The sequence below is a fragment of the Lissotriton helveticus genome, chromosome 1_2 (assembly GCF_964261635.1).
Source record: "Lissotriton helveticus chromosome 1_2, aLisHel1.1, whole genome shotgun sequence".
Classification (NCBI taxonomy): domain Eukaryota; kingdom Metazoa; phylum Chordata; class Amphibia; order Caudata; family Salamandridae; genus Lissotriton; species Lissotriton helveticus.
In genome coordinates, this window is record NC_136058.1 from 326,419,183 (window position 1) to 326,444,615 (window position 25,433).

The 25,433-nt window shown below is 37.4% G+C and overlaps 5 non-coding genes across 5 annotated transcripts; all 5 read left to right on the forward strand.

Annotated features, from left to right (window-relative positions):
• The first annotated feature begins 1,389 nt into the window (after positions 1 to 1,389).
• Positions 1,390 to 1,461, forward strand: TRNAY-GUA (transfer RNA tyrosine (anticodon GUA)). The gene has a single exon. It is a non-coding gene; the product is annotated as a tRNA-Tyr (tRNA).
• A 4,259-nt stretch (positions 1,462 to 5,720) lies between these two features.
• TRNAY-GUA (transfer RNA tyrosine (anticodon GUA)) lies at positions 5,721 to 5,792 on the forward strand. The gene has a single exon. It is a non-coding gene; the product is annotated as a tRNA-Tyr (tRNA).
• A 6,430-nt stretch (positions 5,793 to 12,222) lies between these two features.
• Positions 12,223 to 12,294, forward strand: TRNAC-GCA (transfer RNA cysteine (anticodon GCA)). Its single transcript has one exon. It is a non-coding gene; the product is annotated as a tRNA-Cys (tRNA).
• Positions 12,295 to 17,641: 5,347 nt separating this feature from the next.
• TRNAC-GCA (transfer RNA cysteine (anticodon GCA)) lies at positions 17,642 to 17,713 on the forward strand. The gene has a single exon. It is a non-coding gene; the product is annotated as a tRNA-Cys (tRNA).
• Positions 17,714 to 23,059: 5,346 nt separating this feature from the next.
• On the forward strand, positions 23,060 to 23,131 carry TRNAC-GCA (transfer RNA cysteine (anticodon GCA)). The gene has a single exon. It is a non-coding gene; the product is annotated as a tRNA-Cys (tRNA).
• Positions 23,132 to 25,433: the final 2,302 nt, after the last annotated feature.

Genomic DNA, 25,433 nt, shown 5'->3' on the forward strand with positions numbered 1-25,433 from the left:
TGGTAACCAATCCTCAAATGATAAGGTGTCCCATAAAAACATCTTCCCCTTTAAGAATGTTTCAAAACAATCATTGTATGTTGAGGCATTGGTCCTATGTACCACTGCCCATTCAAATAAAATAACAATGAAACAAATAAATCTGTTTTTTAAATGATCCAGTTTTCCTTCAATAAATGATATTAAGGACTACTTCTCCTGTTCCACAGTTTTAAGGTTGTACTTTCTGGCACAACTTAGTATGATCCTCACACTCTTTCATGATGTACTGATATTTTGTCATTCAGACTTTACTGAAAAGCTGGGGTGATAGCTCAGTGGTAGAGCATTTGACTGCAGATCAAGAGGTCTCTGGTTCAAATCCGGGTGTCCCCTCACCCTATTTTGATTCTGTTGTTTGTAATTGGGACTTTTCATCAATTCCATTTGGATCATCTTTGACAGAGTCAGTGTTCCCTTGGATATTGCACTTTAATAACATTTCAGTGTTTCCTGCTCAAAGCCTGTGAGTAAATGCAGTTTTTAACACTCGGCTTGGTATTCCCTTTGGGAAATTTCTGAAACATCATTGATCAATTTTGGAATTCGGCTCTTCCTTTCACAGCACTAAACAAAGGGAATGGACTATGAAACCAATTGACAACTTTGTTATACTGTTTGGTGCTTTCTTGTATTGCACTGAAGAAATGGCGTATAAAACTTGGCAGCGAAGCAGTCAATCTATTTCTCATTTCACCTGTGTCTTCAGTCTTACATATATTCCACCTCTTCTCTGTGCATGCAAAGTATGTGTTTGTTTAAAGCACTTCATTTTTGTGCAACGTAGGAACTATTTAATTTCTCCTGAAAAGCTCTGCCTACGTGCAAGATGTACGATCTATCATTGCAGTTGCAAGAAGGCTGATCCGAACAATCAGGCCATTTGCAAACGCAAAATGGCTTTTTTTCTGATGTATTAAATGGAAGGTATTCGAAAGGGGTGTTTGGGTGTACCTTCCAAATACCGAATTGTAGTGGTACGTAGAAATGTTTTTCCACCATAATTTGGCCTAAAACAATCATACTTCATCACCATCTCCGTGATTGTGGTAAGCAATCCTCAAATGATAAGGTGTCCCGTAAAAACCTCTTCCCCTTTAAGAATGTTTCAAAACAATCATTGTATGTAGAGGCATTGGTCCTATGTACCACTGCCTATTCAAATAAAATAACAATGAAACAACTAAATCTGTTTTTTAAATGATCCAGTTTTCCTTTAATAAATAATATTAAGGACTACTTCTCCTGTTCCACAGTTTCAAGGTTGTACTTTCCGGAACATCTTAGTATCATCCTCTCACTCTTTCATGATGTACTGATATTTTGTCATTCTGATTTTACTGAAAAGCTGGGGATATAGCTGAGTGGTAGAGCATTTGACTGTAGATCAAGAGGTCCCTGGTTCAAATCCGGGTGTCCCCTCACCCTATTTTGATTCTGTTGTTTGTAATTGGGACATTTCATCAATTCCATTTGGATCATCTTTGACAGAGTCAGTGTTCCCTTGGATATTGCACTTTAATAGCATTTCAGTGTTTCCTGCTCAAAACCTGTGAGTAAATCCAGTTTTTAACACTCTGCTTGTTATTCCCTTTGGGAAATTTCTGAAACATCATTGATCAATTTTGGAATTCGGCTCTTCCTTTCACAGCACTAAACAAAGGGAATGGACTATGAAACCAATTGACAACTTTGTTATAATGTTTGGTGCTTTCTTGTATTGCACTGAAGAAATGGCGTATAAAACTTGGCAGCGAAGCAGTCAATCTATTTCTCATTTCACCTGTGTCTTCAGTCTTACATATATTCCACCTCTTCTCTGTGCATGCAAAGTATGTGTTTGTTTGAAGCACTTCATTTTTGTGCAACGTAGGAACTATTTAATTTCTCCTTAAAAGCTCTGCCTACGTGCAAGATGTATGAACTATCATTGCAGTTGCAAGAAGGCTGGTCTGAAGAATCAGGCCATTTGCAAACGCAAAATGGCTTTTTCTGATGTACTAAATGGAAGGTATTCGAAAGGGGTGTTTGGGTGGACCTTCCAAATACCGAATTGTAGTGGTACATAGAAATGTTTTTCCACCATAATTTGGCCCAAAACAATCATACTTCATCACCATATCAGTGATTGTGGTAACCAATCCTCAAACGATAAGGTGTCCCGTAAAAACCTCTTCCCCTTTAAGAATGTTTCAAAACAATAATTGTATGTAGAGGCATTGGTCCTATGTACCACTGCCTATTCAAATAAAATAACAATGAAACAAACAAATCTGTTTTTTAAATGATCCAGTTTTCCTTTAATAAATAATATTAAGGACTACTTCTTCTGTTCCACAGTTTCAAGGTTGTACTTTCTGGCACAACTTAGTATGATCCTCACACTCTTTCATGATGTACTGATATTTTGTCATTCTGAATTTACTGAAAAGCTGGGGATGTAGCCAGTGGTAGAGCATTTGACTGCAGATCAAGAGGTCCCTGGTTCAAATCCGGTTGTCCCCTCACCCTATTTTGATTCTGTTGTTTGTAATTAGGACTTTTCATCAATTCCATTTGGATCATCTTTGACAGAGTCAGTGTTCCCTTGGATATTGCACTTTAATAGCATTTCGGTGTTTCCTGCTCAAAACCTGTGAGTAAATGCAGTTTTTAACATTCGGCTTGTTATTCCCTTTGGGAAATTTCTGAAACATCATTGATCAATTTTGGAATTCGGCTCTTCCTTTCACAGCACTAAACAAAGGGAATGGACTATGAAACCAATTGACAACTTTGTTATACTGTTTGGTGCTTTCTTGTATTGCACTGAAGAAATGGCGTATAAAACTTGGCTGCGAAGCAGTCAACTATTTCTCATTTCACCTGTGTCTTCAGTCTTACATATATTCCACCTCTTCTCTGTGCATGCAAAGTATGTGTTTGTTTGAAGCACTTCATTTTTGTGCAACGTAGGAACTATTTAATTTCTCCTTAAAAGCTCTCCCTACGTTCAAGATGTCCGAACTATCATTGCAGTTGCAAGAAGGCTGGTCTGAAGAATCAGGCCATTTGCAAATGCAAAGTGGCTTTTTATGATGTATTAAATGGAAGGTATTCGAAATGGGTGTTTGGGTGTACCTTCCAAATACCGAATTGTAGTGGTACGTAGAAATGTTTTTCCACCATAATTTTGCCCAATACAATCATACTTCATCACCATCTCCGTGATTGTGGTAACCAATCCTCAAATGATAAGGTGTCCCATAAAAACCTCTTCCCCTTTAAGAATGTTTCAAATCAATCATTGTATGTAGAGGCATTGGTCCTATGTACCACTGCCTATTCAAATAAAATAACAATGAAACAAATAAATCTGTTTTTTAAATGATCCAGTGTTCTTTTAATAAATAATATTAAGGACTACTTCTCCTGTTCCACAGTTTCAAGGTTGTACTTTCTGGCACAACTTAGTAAGATCCTCACACTCTTTCATGATGTACTGATATTTTGTCATTCTGATTTTACTGCAAAGCTGGGGATATAGCTCAGTGGTAGAGCATTTGACTGCAGATCAAGAGGTCCCTGGTTCAAATCCGTGTGTCCCTCACCCTATTTTGATTCTGTTGTTTGTAATTGGGACTTTTCATCAATTCGATTTGGATCATCTTTGACAGAGTCAGTGTTCCCTTGGATATTGCACTTTAATAGCATTTCAGTGTTTCCTGCTCAAAACCTGTGAGTAAATGCAGTTTTTAACAATCAGCTTGTTATTCCCTTTGGGAAATTTCTGAAACATCATTGATCAATTTTGGAATTCGGCTCTTCCTTTCACAGCACTAAACAATGGGAATGGACTATGAAACCAATTGACAACTTTGTTATACTATTTGGTGCTTTCTTGTATTGCACTGAAGAAATGGCGTATAAAACTTGGCAGCGAAGCAGTCAACTATTTCTCATTTCACCTGTGTCTTCAGTCTTACATATATTCCACCTCTTCTCTGTGCATGCAAAGTATGTGTTTGTTTGAAGCACTTCATTTTTGTGCAACGTAGGAACTATTTAATTTCTCCTTAAAAGCTCTACCTACGTGCAAGATGTACGAACTATCATTGCAGTAGCAAGAAGGCTGGTCTGAAGAATCAGGCCATTTGCAAACGCAAAATGGCTTTTTCTGATGTATTAAATGGAAGGTATTCGAAAGGGGTGTTTGGGTGTACCTTCCAAATACCGAATTGTAGTGGTACGTAGAAATGTTTTTCCACCATAATTTGGCCCAAAACAATCATACTTCATCACCATCTCAGTGATTGTGGTAACCAATCCTCAAATGATAAGGTGTCCCGTAAAAACATCTTCCCCTTTAAGAATGTTTCAAAACAATCATTGTATGTTGAGGCATTGGTCCTATGTACCACTGCCTATTCAAATAAAATAACAATGAAACAAATAAATCTGTTTTTTAAATGATCCAGTTTTCCTTTAATAAATGATATTAAGGACTACTTCTCCTGTTCCACAGTTTTAAGGTTGTACTTTCTGGCACAACTTAGTATGATCCTCACACTCTTTCATGATGTACTGATATTTTGTCATTCAGATTTTACTGAAAAGCTGGGGATATAGCTCAGTGGTAGCGCATTTGACTGCAGATGAAGAGGTCTCTGGTTCAAATCCGGGTGTCCCCTCACCCTATTTTGATTCTGTTGTTTGTAATTGGGACTTTTCATCAATTCCATTTGGATCATCTTTGACAGAGTCAGTGTTCCCTTGGATATTGCACTTTAATAGCATTTCAGTGTTTCCTGCTCAAAACCTGTGAGTAAATGCAGTTTTTAACACTCAGCTTGTTATTCCCTTTGGGAAATTTCTAAAACATCATTGATCAATTTTGGAATTCGGCTCTTCCTTTCACAGCACTAAACAAAGGGAATGGACTACGAAACCAATTGACAACTTTGTTATACTGTTTTGTGCTTTCTTGTATTGGACTGAAGAAATTACGTATACAACTTGGCAGCGAAGCAGTCAATCTATTTCTCATTTCACCTGTGTCTTCAGTCGTACATATATTCCACCTCTTCTCTGTGCATGCAAAGTATGTGTTTGTTTGAAGCACTTCATTTTTGTGCAACGTAGGAACTATTTAATTTCTCCTTAAAAGCTCTGCCTACGTGCAAGATGTACGAACTATCATTGCAGTAGCAAGAAGGCTGGTCTGAAGAATCAGGCCATTTGCAAACGCAAAATGGCTTTTTCTGATGTATTAAATGGAAGGTATTCGAAAGGGGTGTTTGGGTGTACCTTCCAAATACCGAATTGTAGTGGTACGTAGAAATGTTTTTCCACCATAATTTGGCCCAAAACAATCATACTTCATCACCATCTCAGTGATTGTGGTAACCAATCCTCAAATGATAAGGTGTCCCGTAAAAACATTTTCCCTTTAAGAATGTTTCAAAACAATCATTGTATGTTGAGGCATTGGTCCTATGTACCACTGCCTATTCAAATAAAATAACAATGAAACAACTAAATCTGTTTTTTAAATGATCCAGTTTTCCTTTAATAAATAATATTAAGGACTACTTCTCCTGTTCCACAGTTTCAAGGTTGTACTTTCCGGAACATCTTAGTATCATCCTCTCACTCTTTCATGATGTACTGATATTTTGTCATTCTGATTTTACTGAAAAGCTGGGGATATAGCTGAGTGGTAGAGCATTTGACTGTAGATCAAGAGGTCCCTGGTTCAAATCCGGGTGTCCCCTCACCCTATTTTGATTCTGTTGTTTGTAATTGGGACATTTCATCAATTCCATTTGGATCATCTTTGACAGAGTCAGTGTTCCCTTGGATATTGCACTTTAATAGCATTTCAGTGTTTCCTGCTCAAAACCTGTGAGTAAATCCAGTTTTTAACACTCTGCTTGTTATTCCCTTTGGGAAATTTCTGAAACATCATTGATCAATTTTGGAATTCGGCTCTTCCTTTCACAGCACTAAACAAAGGGAATGGACTATGAAACCAATTGACAACTTTGTTATAATGTTTGGTGCTTTCTTGTATTGCACTGAAGAAATGGCGTATAAAACTTGGCAGCGAAGCAGTCAATCTATTTCTCATTTCACCTGTGTCTTCAGTCTTACATATATTCCACCTCTTCTCTGTGCATGCAAAGTATGTGTTTGTTTGAAGCACTTCATTTTTGTGCAACGTAGGAACTATTTAATTTCTCCTTAAAAGCTCTGCCTACGTGCAAGATGTACGAACTATCATTGCAGTTGCAAGAAGGCTGGTCTGAAGAATCAGGCCATTTGCAAACGCAAAATGGCTTTTTCTGATGTACTAAATGGAAGGTATTCGAAAGGGGTGTTTGGGTGGACCTTCCAAATACCGAATTGTAGTGGTACATAGAAATGTTTTTCCACCATAATTTGGCCCAAAACAATCATACTTCATCACCATATCAGTGATTGTGGTAACCAATCCTCAAACGATAAGGTGTCCCGTAAAAACCTCTTCCCCTTTAAGAATGTTTCAAAACAATAATTGTATGTAGAGGCATTGGTCCTATGTACCACTGCCTATTCAAATAAAATAACAATGAAACAAACAAATCTGTTTTTTAAATGATCCAGTTTTCCTTTAATAAATAATATTAAGGACTACTTCTTCTGTTCCACAGTTTCAAGGTTGTACTTTCTGGCACAACTTAGTATGATCCTCACACTCTTTCATGATGTACTGATATTTTGTCATTCTGAATTTACTGAAAAGCTGGGGATGTAGCCAGTGGTAGAGCATTTGACTGCAGATCAAGAGGTCCCTGGTTCAAATCCGGTTGTCCCCTCACCCTATTTTGATTCTGTTGTTTGTAATTAGGACTTTTCATCAATTCCATTTGGATCATCTTTGACAGAGTCAGTGTTCCCTTGGATATTGCACTTTAATAGCATTTCGGTGTTTCCTGCTCAAAACCTGTGAGTAAATGCAGTTTTTAACATTCGGCTTGTTATTCCCTTTGGGAAATTTCTGAAACATCATTGATCAATTTTGGAATTCGGCTCTTCCTTTCACAGCACTAAACAAAGGGAATGGACTATGAAACCAATTGACAACTTTGTTATACTGTTTGGTGCTTTCTTGTATTGCACTGAAGAAATGGCGTATAAAACTTGGCTGCGAAGCAGTCAACTATTTCTCATTTCACCTGTGTCTTCAGTCTTACATATATTCCACCTCTTCTCTGTGCATGCAAAGTATGTGTTTGTTTGAAGCACTTCATTTTTGTGCAACGTAGGAACTATTTAATTTCTCCTTAAAAGCTCTCCCTACGTTCAAGATGTCCGAACTATCATTGCAGTTGCAAGAAGGCTGGTCTGAAGAATCAGGCCATTTGCAAATGCAAAGTGGCTTTTTATGATGTATTAAATGGAAGGTATTCGAAATGGGTGTTTGGGTGTACCTTCCAAATACCGAATTGTAGTGGTACGTAGAAATGTTTTTCCACCATAATTTTGCCCAATACAATCATACTTCATCACCATCTCCGTGATTGTGGTAACCAATCCTCAAATGATAAGGTGTCCCATAAAAACCTCTTCCCCTTTAAGAATGTTTCAAAACAATCATTGTATGTAGAGGCATTGGTCCTATGTACCACTGCCTATTCAAATAAAATAACAATGAAACAAATAAATCTGTTTTTTAAATGATCCAGTGTTCTTTTAATAAATAATATTAAGGACTACTTCTCCTGTTCCACAGTTTCAAGGTTGTACTTTCTGGCACAACTTAGTAAGATCCTCACACTCTTTCATGATGTACTGATATTTTGTCATTCTGATTTTACTGCAAAGCTGGGGATATAGCTCAGTGGTAGAGCATTTGACTGCAGATCAAGAGGTCCCTGGTTCAAATCCGTGTGTCCCTCACCCTATTTTGATTCTGTTGTTTGTAATTGGGACTTTTCATCAATTCGATTTGGATCATCTTTGACAGAGTCAGTGTTCCCTTGGATATTGCACTTTAATAGCATTTCAGTGTTTCCTGCTCAAAACCTGTGAGTAAATGCAGTTTTTAACAATCAGCTTGTTATTCCCTTTGGGAAATTTCTGAAACATCATTGATCAATTTTGGAATTCGGCTCTTCCTTTCACAGCACTAAACAATGGGAATGGAGTATGAAACCAATTGACAACTTTGTTATACTATTTGGTGCTTTCTTGTATTGCACTGAAGAAATGGCGTATAAAACTTGGCAGCGAAGCAGTCAACTATTTCTCATTTCACCTGTGTCTTCAGTCTTACATATATTCCACCTCTTCTCTGTGCATGCAAAGTATGTGTTTGTTTGAAGCACTTCATTTTTGTGCAACGTAGGAACTATTTAATTTCTCCTTAAAAGCTCTACCTACGTGCAAGATGTACGAACTATCATTGCAGTAGCAAGAAGGCTGGTCTGAAGAATCAGGCCATTTGCAAACGCAAAATGGCTTTTTCTGATGTATTAAATGGAAGGTATTCGAAAGGGGTGTTTGGGTGTACCTTCCAAATACCAAATTGTAGTGGTACGTAGAAATGTTTTTCCACCATAATTTGGCCCAAAACAATCATACTTCATCACCATCTCAGTGATTGTGGTAACCAATCCTCAAATGATAAGGTGTCCCGTAAAAACATCTTCCCCTTTAAGAATGTTTCAAAACAATCATTGTATGTTGAGGCATTGGTCCTATGTACCACTGCCTATTCAAATAAAATAACAATGAAACAAATAAATCTGTTTTTTAAATGATCCAGTTTTCCTTTAATAAATGATATTAAGGACTACTTCTCCTGTTCCACAGTTTTAAGGTTGTACTTTCTGGCACAACTTAGTATGATCCTCACAATCTTTCATGATGTACTGATATTTTGTCATTCAGATTTTACTGAAAAGCTGGGGATATAGCTCAGTGGTAGCGCATTTGACTGCAGATGAAGAGGTCTCTGGTTCAAATCCGGGTGTCCCCTCACCCTATTTTGATTCTGTTGTTTGTAATTGGGACTTTTCATCAATTCCATTTGGATCATCTTTGACAGAGTCAGTGTTCCCTTGGATATTGCACTTTAATAGCATTTCAGTGTTTCCTGCTCAAAACCTGTGAGTAAATGCAGTTTTTAACACTCAGCTTGTTATTCCCTTTGGGAAATTTCTAAAACATCATTGATCAATTTTGGAATTCGGCTCTTCCTTTCACAGCACTAAACAAAGGGAATGGACTACGAAACCAATTGACAACTTTGTTATACTGTTTTGTGCTTTCTTGTATTGGACTGAAGAAATTACGTATACAACTTGGCAGCGAAGCAGTCAATCTATTTCTCATTTGTCCTGTGTCTTCAGTCGTACATATATTCCACCTCTTCTCTGTGCATGCAAAGTATGTGTTTGTTTGAAGCACTTCATTTTTGTGCAACGTAGGAACTATTTAATTTCTCCTTAAAAGCTCTGCCTACGTGCAAGATGTACGAACTATCATTGCAGTAGCAAGAAGGCTGGTCTGAAGAATCAGGCCATTTGCAAACGCAAAATGGCTTTTTCTGATGTATTAAATGGAAGGTATTCGAAAGGGGTGTTTGGGTGTACCTTCCAAATACCGAATTGTAGTGGTACGTAGAAATGTTTTTCCACCATAATTTGGCCCAAAACAATCATACTTCATCACCATCTCAGTGATTGTGGTAACCAATCCTCAAATGATAAGGTGTCCCGTAAAAACATCTTCCCCTTTAAGAATGTTTCAAAACAATCATTGTATGTTGAGGCATTGGTCCTATGTACCACTGCCTATTCAAATAAAATAACAATGAAACAAATAAATCTGTTTTTTAAATGATCCAGTTTTCCTTTAATAAATGATATTAAGGACTACTTCTCCTGTTCCACAGTTTTAAGGTTGTACTTTCTGGCACAACTTAGTATGATCCTCACACTCTTTCATGATGTACTGATATTTTTTCATTCAGATTTTACTGAAAAGCTGGGGATATAGCTCAGTGGTAGAGCATTTGACTGCAGATCAAGAGTTCCCTGGTTCTAATCCGGGTGTTCCCTCACCCTATTTTGATTCTGTTGTTTGTAATTGGGACTTTTCATCAATTCCATTTGGATCATCTTTGACAGAGTCAGTGTTCCCTTGGATATTGCACTTTAATAACATTTCAGTGTTTCCTGCTCAAAGCCTGTGAGTTAATGCAGTTTTTAACACTCGGCTTGGTATTCCCTTTGGGAAATTTCTGAAACGTCATTGATCAATTTTGGAATTCGGCTCTTCCTTTCACAGCACTAAACAAAGGGAATGGACTATGAAACCAATTGACAACTTTGTTATACTGTTTGGTGCTTTCTTGTATTGCACTGAAGAAATGGCGTATAAAACTTGGCAGCGAAGCAGTCAATCTATTTCTCATTTCACCTGTGTCTTCAGTCTTACATATATTCCACCTCTTCTCTGTGCATGCAAAGTATGTGTTTGTTTGAAGCACTTCATTTTTGTGCAACGTAGGAACTATTTAATTTCTCCTTAAAAGCTCTGCCTACATGCAAGATGTACGATCTATCATTGCAGTTGCAAGAAGGCTGATCTGAAGAATCAGGCCATTTGCAAACGCAAAATGGCTTTTTTCTGATGTATTAAATGGAAGGTATTCGAAAGGGGTGTTTGGGTGTACCTTCCAAATACCGAATTGTAGTGGTACGTAGAAATGTTTTTCCACCATAATTTGGCCTAAAACAATCATACTTCATCACCATCTCCGTGATTGTGGTAACCAATCCTCAAATGATAAGGTGTCCCGTAAAAACCTCTTCCCCTTTAAGAATGTTTCAAAACAATCATTGTATGTAGAGGCATTGGTCCTATGTACCACTGCCTATTCAAATAAAATAACAATGAAACAAATAAATCTGTTTTTTAAATGATCCAGTTTTCCTTTAATAAATAATATTAAGGACTACTTCTCCTGTTCCACAGTTTCAAGGTTGTACTTTCTGGCACAACTTAGTATGATCCTCACACTCTTTCATGATGTACTGATATTTTGTCATTCTGATTTTACTGAAAAGCTGGGGATATAGCTCAGTGGTAGAGCATTTGACTGCAGATCAAGAGTTCCCTGGTTCTAATCCGGGTGTTCCCTCACCCTATTTTGATTCTGTTGTTTGTAATTGGGACTTTTCATCAATTCCATTTGGATCATCTTTGACAGAGTCAGTGTTCCCTTGGATATTGCACTTTAATAACATTTCAGTGTTTCCTGCTCAAAGCCTGTGAGTAAATGCAGTTTTTAACACTCGGCTTGGTATTCCCTTTGGGAAATTTCTGAAACGTCATTGATCAATTTTGGAATTCGGCTCTTCCTTTCACAGCACTAAACAAAGGGAATGGACTATGAAACCAATTGACAACTTTGTTATACTGTTTGGTGCTTTCTTGTATTGCACTGAAGAAATGGCGTATAAAACTTGGCAGCGAAGCAGTCAATCTATTTCTCATTTCACCTGTGTCTTCAGTCTTACATATATTCCACCTCTTCTCTGTGCATGCAAAGTATGTGTTTGTTTGAAGCACTTCATTTTTGTGCAACGTAGGAACTATTTAATTTCTCCTTAAAAGCTCTGCCTACATGCAAGATGTACGATCTATCATTGCAGTTGCAAGAAGGCTGATCTGAAGAATCAGGCCATTTGCAAACGCAAAATGGCTTTTTTCTGATGTATTAAATGGAAGGTATTCGAAAGGGGTGTTTGGGTGTACCTTCCAAATACCGAATTGTAGTGGTACGTAGAAATGTTTTTCCACCATAATTTGGCCTAAAACAATCATACTTCATCACCATCTCCGTGATTGTGGTAACCAATCCTCAAATGATAAGGTGTCCCGTAAAAACCTCTTCCCCTTTAAGAATGTTTCAAAACAATCATTGTATGTAGAGGCATTGGTCCTATGTACCACTGCCTATTCAAATAAAATAACAATGAAACAAATAAATCTGTTTTTTAAATGATCCAGTTTTCCTTTAATAAATAATATTAAGGACTACTTCTCCTGTTCCACAGTTTCAAGGTTGTACTTTCTGGCACAACTTAGTATGATCCTCACACTCTTTCATGATGTACTGATATTTTGTCATTCTGATTTTACTGAAAAGCTGGGGATATAGCTCAGTGGTAGAGCATTTGACTGCAGATCAAGAGGTACCTGGTTCAAATCCGGGTGTCCCCTCACCCTATTTTGATTCTGTTGTTTGTAATTGGGACTTTTCATCAATTCCATTTGGATCATCTTTGACAGAGTCAGTGTTCCCTTGGATATTGCACTTTAATAGCATTTCAGTGTTTCCTGTTCAAAACCTGTGAGTAAATGCAGTTTTTAACACTCGGCTGGTATTCCCTTTGGGAAATTTCTGAAACATCATTGATCAATTTTGGAATTCGGCTCTTCCTTTCACAGCACTAAACAAAGGGAATGGACTATGAAACCAATTGACAACTTTGTTATACTGTTTGGTGCTTTCTTGTATTGCACTGAAGAAATGGCGTATAAAACTTGGCAGCGAAGCAGTCAATCTATTTCTCATTTCACCTGTGCCTTCAGTCTTACATATATTCCACCTCTTCTCTGTGCATGCAAAGTATGTGTTTGTTTGAAGCACTTCATTTTTGTGCAACGTAGGAACTATTTAATTTCTCCTTAAAAGCTCTCCCTACGTTCAAGATGTCCGAACTATCATTGCAGTTGCAAGAAGGCTGGTCTGAAGAATCAGGCCATTTGCAAATGCAAAGTGGCTTTTTATGATGTATTAAATGGAAGGTATTCGAAATGGGTGTTTGGGTGTACCTTCCAAATACCGAATTGTAGTGGTACGTAGAAATGTTTTTCCACCATAATTTTGCCCAAAACAATCATACTTCATCACCATCTCCGTGATTGTGGTAACCAATCCTCAAATGATAAGGTGTCCCATAAAAACCTCTTCCCCTTTAAGAATGTTTCAAAACAATCATTGTATGTAGAGGCATTGGTCCTATGTACCACTGCCTATTCAAATAAAATAACAATGAAACAAATAAATCTGTTTTTTAAATGATCCAGTGTTCTTTTAATAAATAATATTAAGGACTACTTCTCCTGTTCCACAGTTTCAAGGTTGTACTTTCTGGCACAACTTAGTAAGATCCTCACACTCTTTCATGATGTACTGATATTTTGTCATTCTGATTTTACTGCAAAGCTGGGGATATAGCTCAGTGGTAGAGCATTTGACTGCAGATCAAGAGGTCCCTGGTTCAAATCCGTGTGTCCCTCACCCTATTTTGATTCTGTTGTTTGTAATTGGGACTTTTCATCAATTCGATTTGGATCATCTTTGACAGAGTCAGTGTTCCCTTGGATATTGCACTTTAATAGCATTTCAGTGTTTCCTGCTCAAAACCTGTGAGTAAATGCAGTTTTTAACAATCAGCTTGTTATTCCCTTTGGGAAATTTCTGAAACATCATTGATCAATTTTGGAATTCGGCTCTTCCTTTCACAGCACTAAACAATGGGAATGGACTATGAAACCAATTGACAACTTTGTTATACTGTTTGGTGCTTTCTTGTATTGCACTGAAGAAATGGTGTATAAAACTTGGCAGCGAAGCAGTCAACTATTTCTCATTTCACCTGTGTCTTCAGTCTTACATATATTCCACCTCTTCTCTGTGCATGCAAAGTATGTGTTTGTTTGAAGCACTTCATTTTTGTGCAACGTAGGAACTATTTAATTTCTCCTTAAAAGCTCTACCTACGTGCAAGATGTACGAACTATCATTGCAGTAGCAAGAAGGCTGGTCTGAAGAATCAGGCCATTTGCAAACGCAAAATGGCTTTTTCTGATGTATTAAATGGAAGGTATTCGAAAGGGGTGTTTGGGTGTACCTTCCAAATACCGAATTGTAGTGGTACGTAGAAATGTTTTTCCACCATAATTTGGCCCAAAACAATCATACTTCATCACCATCTCAGTGATTGTGGTAACCAATCCTCAAATGATAAGGTGTCCCGTAAAAACATCTTCCCCTTTAAGAATGTTTCAAAACAATCATTGTATGTTGAGGCATTGGTCCTATGTACCACTGCCTATTCAAATAAAATAACAATGAAACAAATAAATCTGTTTTTTAAATGATCCAGTTTTCCTTTAATAAATGATATTAAGGACTACTTCTCCTGTTCCACAGTTTTAAGGTTGTACTTTCTGGCACAACTTAGTATGATCCTCACACTCTTTCATGATGTACTGATATTTTTTCATTCAGATTTTACTGAAAAGCTGGGGATATAGCTCAGTGGTAGAGCATTTGACTGCAGATCAAGAGTTCCCTGGTTCTAATCCGGGTGTTCCCTCACCCTATTTTGATTCTGTTGTTTGTAATTGGGACTTTTCATCAATTCCATTTGGATCATCTTTGACAGAGTCAGTGTTCCCTTGGATATTGCACTTTAATAACATTTCAGTGTTTCCTGCTCAAAGCCTGTGAGTTAATGCAGTTTTTAACACTCGGCTTGGTATTCCCTTTGGGAAATTTCAGAAACATCATTGATCAATTTTGGAATACGGCTCTTCCTTTCACGGCACTAAACAAAGGGAATGGACTACGAAACCAATTGACAACTTTGTTATACTGTTTTGTGCTTTCTTGTATTGGACTGAAGAAATTACGTATACAACTTGGCAGCGAAGCAGTCAATCTATTTCTCATTTCTCCTGTGTCTTCAGTCGTACATATATTCCACCTCTTCTCTGTGCATGCAAAGTATGTGTTTGTTTGAAGCACTTCATTTTTGTGCAACGTAGGAACTATTTAATTTCTCCTTAAAAGCTCTGCCTACGTGCAAGATGTACGAACTATCATTGCAGTAGCAGGAAGGCTGGTCTGAAGAATCAGGCCATTTGCAAACGCAAAATGGCTTTTTCTGATGTATTAAATGGAAGGTATTCGAAAGGGGTGTTTGGGTGTACCTTCCAAATACCGAATTGTAGTGGTACGTAGAAATGTTTTTCCACCATAATTTGGCCCAAAACAATCATACTTCATCACCATCTCAGTGATTGTGGTAACCAATCCTCAAATGATAAGGTGTCCCGTAAAAACATCTTCCCCTTTAAGAATGTTTCAAAACAATCATTGTATGTTGAGGCATTGGTCCTATGTACCACTGCCTATTCAAATAAAATAACAATGAAACAAATAAATCTGTTTTTTAAATGATCCAGTTTTCCTTTAATAAATGATATTAAGGACTACTTCTCCTGTTCCACAGTTTTAAGGTTGTACTTTCTGGCACAACTTAGTATGATCCTCACACTCTTTCATGATGTACTGATATTTTTTCATTCAGATTTTACTGAAAAGCTGGGGATATAGCTCAGTGGTAGAGCATTTGACTGCAGATCAAGAGTTCCCTGGTTCTAATCCGGGTGTTCCCTCACCCTATTTTGATTCTGTTGTTTGTAATTGGGACTTTTCATCAATTCCATTTGGATCATCTTTGACAGAGTCAGTGTTCCCTTGGATATTGCACTTTAATAACATTTCAGTGTTTCCTGCTCAAAGCCTGTGAGTTAATGCAGTTTTTAACACTCGGCTTGGTATTCCCTTTGGGAAATTTCTGAAACGTCATTGATCAATTTTGGAATTCGGCTCTTCCTTTCACAGCACTAAACAAAGGGAATGGACTATGAAACCAATTGACAACTTTGTTATACTGTTTGGTGCTTTCTTGTATTGCACTGAAGAAATGGCGTATAAAACTTGGCAGCGAAGCAGTCAATCTATTTCTCATTTCACCTGTGTCTTCAGTCTTACATATATTCCACCTCTTCTCTGTGCATGCAAAGTATGTGTTTGTTTGAAGCACTTCATTTTTGTGCAACGTAGGAACTATTTAATTTCTCCTTAAAAGCTCTGCCTACATGCAAGATGTACGATCTATCATTGCAGTTGCAAGAAGGCTGATCTGAAGAATCAGGCCATTTGCAAACGCAAAATGGCTTTTTTCTGATGTATTAAATGGAAGGTATTCGAAAGGGGTGTTTGGGTGTACCTTCCAAATACCGAATTGTAGTGGTACGTAGAAATGTTTTTCCACCATAATTTGGCCTAAAACAATCATACTTCATCACCATCTCCGTGATTGTGGTAACCAATCCTCAAATGATAAGGTGTCCCGTAAAAACCTCTTCCCCTTTAAGAATGTTTCAAAACAATCATTGTATGTAGAGGCATTGGTCCTATGTACCACTGCCTATTCAAATAAAATAACAATGAAACAAATAAATCTGTTTTTTAAATGATCCAGTTTTCCTTTAATAAATAATATTAAGGACTACTTCTCCTGTTCCACAGTTTCAAGGTTGTACTTTCTGGCACAACTTAGTATGATCCTCACACTCTTTCATGATGTACTGATATTTTGTCATTCTGATTTTACTGAAAAGCTGGGGATATAGCTCAGTGGTAGAGCATTTGACTGCAGATCAAGAGTTCCCTGGTTCTAATCCGGGTGTTCCCTCACCCTATTTTGATTCTGTTGTTTGTAATTGGGACTTTTCATCAATTCCATTTGGATCATCTTTGACAGAGTCAGTGTTCCCTTGGATATTGCACTTTAATAACATTTCAGTGTTTCCTGCTCAAAGCCTGTGAGTAAATGCAGTTTTTAACACTCGGCTTGGTATTCCCTTTGGGAAATTTCTGAAACGTCATTGATCAATTTTGGAATTCGGCTCTTCCTTTCACAGCACTAAACAAAGGGAATGGACTATGAAACCAATTGACAACTTTGTTATACTGTTTGGTGCTTTCTTGTATTGCACTGAAGAAATGGCGTATAAAACTTGGCAGCGAAGCAGTCAATCTATTTCTCATTTCACCTGTGTCTTCAGTCTTACATATATTCCACCTCTTCTCTGTGCATGCAAAGTATGTGTTTGTTTGAAGCACTTCATTTTTGTGCAACGTAGGAACTATTTAATTTCTCCTTAAAAGCTCTGCCTACATGCAAGATGTACGATCTATCATTGCAGTTGCAAGAAGGCTGATCTGAAGAATCAGGCCATTTGCAAACGCAAAATGGCTTTTTTCTGATGTATTAAATGGAAGGTATTCGAAAGGGGTGTTTGGGTGTACCTTCCAAATACCGAATTGTAGTGGTACGTAGAAATGTTTTTCCACCATAATTTGGCCTAAAACAATCATACTTCATCACCATCTCCGTGATTGTGGTAACCAATCCTCAAATGATAAGGTGTCCCGTAAAAACCTCTTCCCCTTTAAGAATGTTTCAAAACAATCATTGTATGTAGAGGCATTGGTCCTATGTACCACTGCCTATTCAAATAAAATAACAATGAAACAAATAAATCTGTTTTTTAAATGATCCAGTTTTCCTTTAATAAATAATATTAAGGACTACTTCTCCTGTTCCACAGTTTCAAGGTTGTACTTTCTGGCACAACTTAGTATGATCCTCACACTCTTTCATGATGTACTGATATTTTGTCATTCTGATTTTACTGAAAAGCTGGGGATATAGCTCAGTGGTAGAGCATTTGACTGCAGATCAAGAGGTACCTGGTTCAAATCCGGGTGTCCCCTCACCCTATTTTGATTCTGTTGTTTGTAATTGGGACTTTTCATCAATTCCATTTGGATCATCTTTGACAGAGTCAGTGTTCCCTTGGATATTGCACTTTAATAGCATTTCAGTGTTTCCTGTTCAAAACCTGTGAGTAAATGCAGTTTTTAACACTCGGCTGGTATTCCCTTTGGGAAATTTCTGAAACATCATTGATCAATTTTGGAATTCGGCTCTTCCTTTCACAGCACTAAACAAAGGGAATGGACTATGAAACCAATTGACAACTTTGTTATACTGTTTGGTGCTTTCTTGTATTGCACTGAAGAAATGGCGTATAAAACTTGGCAGCGAAGCAGTCAATCTATTTCTCATTTCACCTGTGCCTTCAGTCTTACATATATTCCACCTCTTCTCTGTGCATGCAAAGTATGTGTTTGTTTGAAGCACTTCATTTTTGTGCAACGTAGGAACTATTTAATTTCTCCTTAAAAGCTCTCCCTACGTTCAAGATGTCCGAACTATCATTGCAGTTGCAAGAAGGCTGGTCTGAAGAATCAGGCCATTTGCAAATGCAAAGTGGCTTTTTATGATGTTTTAAATGGAAGGTATTCGAAATGGGTGTTTGGGTGTACCTTCCAAATACCGAATTGTAGTGGTACGTAGAAATGTTTTTCCACCATAATTTTGCCCAAAACAATCATACTTCATCACCATCTCCGTGATTGTGGTAACCAATCCTCAAATGATAAGGTGTCCCATAAAAACCTCTTCCCCTTTAAGAATGTTTCAAAACAATCATTGTATGTAGAGGCATTGGTCCTATGTACCACTGCCTATTCAAATAAAATAACAATGAAACAAATAAATCTGTTTTTTAAATGATCCAGTGTTCTTTTAATAAATAATATTAAGGACTACTTCTCCTGTTCCACAGTTTCAAGGTTGTACTTTCTGGCACAACTTAGTAAGATCCTCACACTCTTTCATGATGTACTGATATTTTGTCATTCTGATTTTACTGCAAAGCTGGGGATATAGCTCAGTGGTAGAGCATTTGACTGCAGATCAAGAGGTCCCTGGTTCAAATCCGTGTGTCCCTCACCCTATTTTGATTCTGTTGTTTGTAATTGGGACTTTTCATCAATTCGATTTGGATCATCTTTGACAGAGTCAGTGTTCCCTTGGATATTGCACTTTAATAGCATTTCAGTGTTTCCTGCTCAAAACCTGTGAGTAAATGCAGTTTTTAACAATCAGCTTGTTATTCCCTTTGGGAAATTTCTGAAACATCATTGATCAATTTTGGAATTCGGCTCTTCCTTTCACAGCACTAAACAATGGGAATGGACTATGAAACCAATTGACAACTTTGTTATACTGTTTGGTGCTTTCTTGTATTGCACTGAAGAAATGGTGTATAAAACTTGGCAGCGAAGCAGTCAACTATTTCTCATTTCACCTGTGTCTTCAGTCTTACATATATTCCACCTCTTCTCTGTGCATGCAAAGTATGTGTTTGTTTGAAGCACTTCATTTTTGTGCAACGTAGGAACTATTTAATTTCTCCTTAAAAGCTCTACCTACGTGCAAGATGTACGAACTATCATTGCAGTAGCAAGAAGGCTGGTCTGAAGAATCAGGCCATTTGCAAACGCAAAATGGCTTTTTCTGATGTATTAAATGGAAGGTATTCGAAAGGGGTGTTTGGGTGTACCTTCCAAATACCGAATTGTAGTGGTACGTAGAAATGTTTTTCCACCATAATTTGGCCCAAAACAATCATACTTCATCACCATCTCAGTGATTGTGGTAACCAATCCTCAAATGATAAGGTGTCCCGTAAAAACATCTTCCCCTTTAAGAATGTTTCAAAACAATCATTGTATGTTGAGGCATTGGTCCTATGTACCACTGCCTATTCAAATAAAATAACAATGAAACAAATAAATCTGTTTTTTAAATGATCCAGTTTTCCTTTAATAAATGATATTAAGGACTACTTCTCCTGTTCCACAGTTTTAAGGTTGTACTTTCTGGCACAACTTAGTATGATCCTCACACTCTTTCATGATGTACTGATATTTTGTCATTCAGATTTTACTGAAAAGCTGGGGATATAGCTCAGTGGTAGCGCATTTGACTGCAGATGAAGAGGTCTCTGGTTCAAATCCGGGTGTCCCCTCACCCTATTTTGATTCTGTTGTTTGTAATTGGGACTTTTCATCAATTCCATTTGGATCATCTTTGACAGAGTCAGTGTTCCCTTGGATATTGCACTTTAATAGCATTTCAGTGTTTCCTGCTCAAAACCTGTGAGTAAATGCAGTTTTTAACACTCAGCTTGTTATTCCCTTTGGGAATTTCTAAAATATCATTGATCAATTTTAGAATTCGGCTCTTCCTTTCACAGCACTAAACAAAGGGAATGGACTACGAAACCAATTGACAACTTTGTTATACTGTTTTGTGCTTTCTTGTATTGGACTGAAGAAATTACATATACAACTTGGCAGCGAAGCAGTCAATCTATTTCTCATTTCACCTGTGTCTTCAGTCGTACATATATTCCACCTCTTCTCTGTGCATGCAAAGTATGTGTTTGTTTGAAGCACTTCATTTTTGTGCAACGTAGGAACTATTTAATTTCTCCTTAAAAGCTCTGCCTACGTGCAAGATGTACGAACTATCATTGCAGTAGCAAGAAGGCTGGTCTGAAGAATCAGGCCATTTGCAAACGCAAAATGGCTTTTTCTGATGTATTAAATGGAAGGTATTCGAAAGGGGTGTTTGGGTGTACCTTCCAAATACCGAATTGTAGTGGTACGTAGAAATGTTTTTCCACCATAATTTGGCCCAAAACAATCATACTTCATCACCATCTCAGTGATTGTGGTAACCAATCCTCAAATGATAAGGTGTCCCGTAAAAACATCTTCCCCTTTAAGAATGTTTCAAAACAATCATTGTATGTTGAGGCATTGGTCCTATGTACCACTGCCTATTCAAATAAAATAACAATGAAACAAATAAATCTGTTTTTTAAATGATCCAGTTTTCCTTTAATAAATGATATTAAGGACTACTTCTCCTGTTCCACAGTTTTTAGGTTGTACTTTCTGGCACAACTTAGTATGATCCTCACACTCTTTCATGATGTACTGATATTTTTTCATTCAGATTTTACTGAAAAGCTGGGGATATAGCTCAGTGGTAGAGCATTTGACTGCAGATCAAGAGTTCCCTGGTTCTAATCCGGGTGTTCCCTCACCCTATTTTGATTCTGTTGTTTGTAATTGGGACTTTTCATCAATTCCATTTGGATCATCTTTGACAGAGTCAGTGTTCCCTTGGATATTGCACTTTAATAACATTTCAGTGTTTCCTGCTCAAAGCCTGTGAGTAAATGCAGTTTTTAACACTCGGCTTGGTATTCCCTTTGGGAAATTTCAGAAACATCATTGATCAATTTTGGAATACGGCTCTTCCTTTCACAGCACTAAACAAAGGGAATGGACTATGAAACCAATTGACAACTTTGTTATACTGTTTGGTGCTTACTTGTATTGCACTGAAGAAATGGCGTATAAAACTTGGCAGCGAAGCCGTCAATCTATTTCTCATTTCACCTGTGTCTTCAGTCTTACATATATTTCACCTCTTCTCTGTGCATGCAGAGTATGTGTTTGTTTGAAGCACTTCATTTTTGTGCAACGTAGGAACTATTTAATTTCTCCTTAAAAGCTCTGCCTACATGCAAGATGTACGATCTATCATTGCAGTTGCAAGAAGGCTGATCTGAAGAATCAGGCCATTTGCAAACGCAAAATGGCTTTTTTCTGATGTATTAAATGGAAGGTATTCGAAAGGGGTGTTTGGGTGTACCTTCCAAATACCGAATTGTAGTGGTACGTAGAAATGTTTTTCCACCATAATTTGGCCTAAAACAATCATACTTCATCACCATCTCCGTGATTGTGGTAACCAATCCTCAAATGATAAGGTGTCCCGTAAAAACCTCTTCCCCTTTAAGAATGTTTCAAAACAATCATTGTATGTAGAGGCATTGGTCCTATGTACCACTGCCTATTCAAATAAAATAACAATGAAACAAATAAATCTGTTTTTTAAATGATCCAGTTTTCCTTTAATAAATAATATTAAGGACTACTTCTCCTGTTCCACAGTTTCAAGGTTGTACTTTCTGGCACAACTTAGTATGATCCTCACACTCTTTCATGATGTACTGATATTTTGTCATTCTGATTTTACTGAAAAGCTGGGGATATAGCTCAGTGGTAGAGCATTTGACTGCAGATCAAGAGTTCCCTGGTTCTAATCCGGGTGTTCCCTCACCCTATTTTGATTCTGTTGTTTGTAATTGGGACTTTTCATCAATTCCATTTGGATCATCTTTGACAGAGTCAGTGTTCCCTTGGATATTGCACTTTAATAACATTTCAGTGTTTCCTGCTCAAAGCCTGTGAGTAAATGCAGTTTTTAACACTCGGCTTGGTATTCCCTTTGGGAAATTTCTGAAACGTCATTGATCAATTTTGGAATTCGGCTCTTCCTTTCACAGCACTAAACAAAGGGAATGGACTATGAAACCAATTGACAACTTTGTTATACTGTTTGGTGCTTTCTTGTATTGCACTGAAGAAATGGCGTATAAAACTTGGCAGCGAAGCAGTCAATCTATTTCTCATTTCACCTGTGTCTTCAGTCTTACATATATTCCACCTCTTCTCTGTGCATGCAAAGTATGTGTTTGTTTGAAGCACTTCATTTTTGTGCAACGTAGGAACTATTTAATTTCTCCTTAAAAGCTCTGCCTACATGCAAGATGTACGATCTATCATTGCAGTTGCAAGAAGGCTGATCTGAAGAATCAGGCCATTTGCAAACGCAAAATGGCTTTTTTCTGATGTATTAAATGGAAGGTATTCGAAAGGGGTGTTTGGGTGTACCTTCCAAATACCGAATTGTAGTGGTACGTAGAAATGTTTTTCCACCATAATTTGGCCTAAAACAATCATACTTCATCACCATCTCCGTGATTGTGGTAACCAATCCTCAAATGATAAGGTGTCCCGTAAAAACCTCTTCCCCTTTAAGAATGTTTCAAAACAATCATTGTATGTAGAGGCATTGGTCCTATGTACCACTGCCTATTCAAATAAAATAACAATGAAACAAATAAATCTGTTTTTTAAATGATCCAGTTTTCCTTTAATAAATAATATTAAGGACTACTTCTCCTGTTCCACAGTTTCAAGGTTGTACTTTCTGGCACAACTTAGTATGATCCTCACACTCTTTCATGATGTACTGATATTTTGTCATTCTGATTTTACTGAAAAGCTGGGGATATAGCTCAGTGGTAGAGCATTTGACTGCAGATCAAGAGGTACCTGGTTCAAATCCGGGTGTCCCCTCACCCTATTTTGATTCTGTTGTTTGTAATTGGGACTTTTCATCAATTCCATTTGGATCATCTTTGACAGAGTCAGTGTTCCCTTGGATATTGCACTTTAATAGCATTTCAGTGTTTCCTGTTCAAAACCTGTGAGTAAATGCAGTTTTTAACACTCGGCTGGTATTCCCTTTGGGAAATTTCTGAAACATCATTGATCAATTTTGGAATTCGGCTCTTCCTTTCACAGCACTAAACAAAGGGAATGGACTATGAAACCAATTGACAACTTTGTTATACTGTTTGGTGCTTTCTTGTATTGCACTGAAGAAATGGCGTATAAAACTTGGCAGCGAAGCAGTCAATCTATTTCTCATTTCACCTGTGCCTTCAGTCTTACATATATTCCACCTCTTCTCTGTGCATGCAAAGTATGTGTTTGTTTGAAGCACTTCATTTTTGTGCAACGTAGGAACTATTTAATTTCTCCTTAAAAGCTCTCCCTACGTTCAAGATGTCCGAACTATCATTGCAGTTGCAAGAAGGCTGGTCTGAAGAATCAGGCCATTTGCAAATGCAAAGTGGCTTTTTATGATGTATTAAATGGAAGGTATTCGAAATGGGTGTTTGGGTGTACCTTCCAAATACCGAATTGTAGTGGTACGTAGAAATGTTTTTCCACCATAATTTTGCCCAAAACAATCATACTTCATCACCATCTCCGTGATTGTGGTAACCAATCCTCAAATGATAAGGTGTCCCATAAAAACCTCTTCCCCTTTAAGAATGTTTCAAAACAATCATTGTATGTAGAGGCATTGGTCCTATGTACCACTGCCTATTCAAATAAAATAACAATGAAACAAATAAATCTGTTTTTTAAATGATCCAGTGTTCTTTTAATAAATAATATTAAGGACTACTTCTCCTGTTCCACAGTTTCAAGGTTGTACTTTCTGGCACAACTTAGTAAGATCCTCACACTCTTTCATGATGTACTGATATTTTGTCATTCTGATTTTACTGCAAAGCTGGGGATATAGCTCAGTGGTAGAGCATTTGACTGCAGATCAAGAGGTCCCTGGTTCAAATCCGTGTGTCCCTCACCCTATTTTGATTCTGTTGTTTGTAATTGGGACTTTTCATCAATTCGATTTGGATCATCTTTGACAGAGTCAGTGTTCCCTTGGATATTGCACTTTAATAGCATTTCAGTGTTTCCTGCTCAAAACCTGTGAGTAAATGCAGTTTTTAACAATCAGCTTGTTATTCCGTTTGGGAAATTTCTGAAACATCATTGATCAATTTTGGAATTCGGCTTTCCCTTTCACAGCACTAAACAATGGGAATGGACTATGAAACCAATTGACAACTTTGTTATACTGTTTGGTGCTTTCTTGTATTGCACTGAAGAAATGGTGTATAAAACTTGGCAGCGAAGCAGTCAACTATTTCTCATTTCACCTGTGTCTTCAGTCTTACATATATTCCACCTCTTCTCTGTGCATGCAAAGTATGTGTTTGTTTGAAGCACTTCATTTTTGTGCAACGTAGGAACTATTTAATTTCTCCTTAAAAGCTCTACCTACGTGCAAGATGTACGAACTATCATTGCAGTAGCAAGAAGGCTGGTCTGAAGAATCAGGCCATTTGCAAACGCAAAATGGCTTTTTCTGATGTATTAAATGGAAGGTATTCGAAAGGGGTGTTTGGGTGTACCTTCCAAATACCGAATTGTAGTGGTACGTAGAAATGTTTTTCCACCATAATTTGGCCCAAAACAATCATACTTCATCACCATCTCAGTGATTGTGGTAACCAATCCTCAAATGATAAGGTGTCCCGTAAAAACATCTTCCCCTTTAAGAATGTTTCAAAACAATCATTGTATGTTGAGGCATTGGTCCTATGTACCACTGCCTATTCAAATAAAATAACAATGAAACAAATAAATCTGTTTTTTAAATGATCCAGTTTTCCTTTAATAAATGATATTAAGGACTACTTCTCCTGTTCCACAGTTTTAAGGTTGTACTTTCTGGCACAACTTAGTATGATCCTCACACTCTTTCATGATGTACTGATATTTTGTCATTCAGATTTTACTGAAAAGCTGGGGATATAGCTCAGTGGTAGCGCATTTGACTGCAGATGAAGAGGTCTCTGGTTCAAATCCGGGTGTCCCCTCACCCTATTTTGATTCTGTTGTTTGTAATTGGGACTTTTCATCAATTCCATTTGGATCATCTTTGACAGAGTCAGTGTTCCCTTGGATATTGCACTTTAATAGCATTTCAGTGTTTCCTGCTCAAAACCTGTGAGTA